The sequence below is a fragment of the Tetranychus urticae genome, unplaced genomic scaffold, assembly GCF_039701765.1.
Source record: "Tetranychus urticae isolate SD_2017Ah unplaced genomic scaffold, NJAU_TeUrti_SD_1.0 Scaffold_7, whole genome shotgun sequence".
In the NCBI taxonomy this organism is placed as follows: Eukaryota; Metazoa; Arthropoda; class Arachnida; order Trombidiformes; family Tetranychidae; genus Tetranychus; species Tetranychus urticae.
In genome coordinates this window covers 5,001-7,500 of record NW_028315839.1, presented here as the reverse complement: position 1 = coordinate 7,500, position 2,500 = coordinate 5,001, and the positions used below count along the sequence as shown (strand labels likewise).

At 43.9% G+C, this 2,500-nt stretch overlaps 1 non-coding gene across 1 annotated transcript in view; it reads left to right on the top strand.

The window, feature by feature from the left end:
• The window catches only part of LOC149092579 (small subunit ribosomal RNA), a 2,170-nt gene extending 107 nt beyond the window's left edge, over positions 1-2,063 (top strand). Inside the window, exon 1 of the ribosomal RNA XR_016200778.1 lies at positions 1-2,063. This exon is cut by the window's left edge and continues 107 nt beyond it. This is a non-coding gene — a ribosomal RNA (small subunit ribosomal RNA).
• The last annotated feature ends 437 nt before the right edge of the window (positions 2,064-2,500 follow it).

Here is a 2,500-nt window from a genome sequence, read left to right as displayed (position 1 = left end):
AGTTACGGTTCCTCGGATATTCTTTTTTACATGGATAACTGTGGTAATTCTAGAGCTAATACATGAACAAGTGTTCCAACCTCAGCTTGCTGACGGAAGGATCGCATTTATTAGTACAAGACCAATGATTCTTATTCACCTAGAACCCTGTTCAGTGATTTCGGTCGCTGTCTAAGGACTAGCAGTGGGGATCTTAGCAACTTCGGTTGCATTTCTTGTGATGACTCTGAATAACTGAGCAAATCGTATGGCCTCTGAGCCGACGATGTATCCCTCAAGCAACTGCCTTATCAACTGTCGATGGTAGGTTATGCGCCTACCATGGTTGTAACGGGTAACGGGGAATTAGGGTTCGATTCCGGAGAGGGAGCCTGAGAAACGGCTACCACATCTAAGGAAGGCAGCAGGCGCGCAAATTACACAATCCCAGTACGGGGATGTAGTGACGAAAAATAACAATACGGGACTCTATTGAGGCCCCGTAATTGGAATGAGTACAATTTAAATCCTTTAACGAGGATCTATTGGAGGGCAAGTCTGGTGCCAGCAGCCGCGGTAATTCCAGCTCCAATAGCGTATATTAAAGTTGCTGCGGTTAAAAAGCTCGTAGTTGGATTTCAGTCGAACCTATGGGGTCCACTGATTAAAGGGTTAGATGGTGATGTTAGGTTTCTTGCTTGTGTCTACGGATGCTTGCTTGAACCTTCATTCCTCTTTCCTGGTGGTTACATTCATAGTGTTTAGACAGAAAATTGCTCGATATTTGCTATCAATGCTCTTTACCGAGTGTTGATTCAAGCGATCGAGACTTTTACCTTGAAAAAATCAGAGTGCTCAAAGCAGGCGTCCAAAACCTCGAAAGAGGTGCCTAAAAACGGTATGGTCAACCATCTATATGATGCGTACCACTACCTTAACTTGAATGATCTTGCATGGAATAATGGAATAGGACCTTGGTTCTATTTTGTTGGTCTTAAGAATCCAAGGTAATGATTAAGAGGGACAGACGGGGGCATTTGTATTGCGGCGCTAGAGGTGAAATTCTTGGACCGTCGCAAGACAAACTACAGCGAAAGCATTTGCCAAGAATGTTTTCATTAATCAAGAACGAAAGTTAGAGGTTCGAAGGCGATCAGATACCGCCCTAGTTCTAACCATAAACGATGCCAACCAGCGATCATTCTGAGTAACTAATTTCATGACTCGAATGGAAGCTTCCGGGAAACCAAAGTTTTTGGGTTCCGGGGGAAGTATGGTTGCAAAGCTGAAACTTAAAGGAATTGACGGAAGGGCACCACCAGGAGTGGAGCTTGCGGCTTAATTTGACTCAACACGGGAAAACTCACCCGGCCCGGACACTGAGAGGATTGACAGATTGAGAGCTCTTTCTTGATTCAGTGGGTGGTGGTGCATGGCCGTTCTTAGTTGGTGGAGTGATTTGTCTGGTTAATTCCGATAACGAACGAGACTCTAGCCTACTAAATAGACTTGCAGTTTACACTGCAGTACTCCCCCTTAGTCAACCTGTGGGTGGTAGTATCTCTTGATGGTTTCGGCTGTTGAGGGCTCTGCTGCTATTAGCCTACAGAATTGGCTAGGGTAAGGATGCTGTAGCACTGTAAGGACTTCTTAGAGGGACAAGCGGCGCTCGCAGCCGCACGAAACAGAGCAATAACAGGTCTGTGATGCCCTTAGATGTCCGGGGCCGCACGCGTGCTACACTGAAGTGGTCATCGTGCATACTGTTTCCTGCTCCGAAAGGAGTGGGTAACCGCTTGAACCCATTTCGTGATGGGGATTGGGCATTGTAATTATTGCCCATGAACGAGGAATTCCCAGTAAGCGTGAGTCATTAGCTTGCGTTGATTACGTCCCTGCCCTTTGTACACACCGCCCGTCGCTACTACCGATTGAATGATTTAGTGAGGACTTCGGACTGGTCAATCCAGACCATTGGGAAACTAGTGGTCGGATTGTGCTGGAAAGATGTTCAAACTTGATCATTTAGAGGAAGTAAAAGTCGTAACAAGGTTTCCGTAGGTGAACCTGCGGAAGGATCATTAACGTATTACCCTCTTATTATAAGAGAAATACAACCTTCAAACAATCAAACACTCTGCATAGTGATATTGTAGATGCTAATATGGTGAATGCAATTGAATTGTATTTGCATTAGAGTCGCAATTGTGAATGTTTATTGCAAACATTTAGCCATTGCAACATGATTCTAATTTGCATTACATTCGTTCATTCATACATCCATCTTTCATTATCCAATGCAACAAAGAGTGAGGGTTATCTAACGATAGCCATAATTTCTTTTGCAAAACAATTGTAGTTTATAATGAAAAGCCTGTCTTGCTACATACTTGGTACCTGATCAAGTCTTCAGCTTATGCTGACGGCAAGGTTTAAAGAAGGAAGTTTTACACTTCTTCGCCTAACTAAGTAAAGACAACTATGGTTTTTATAAACTGCATACAATTGTTTTCAAACCCTC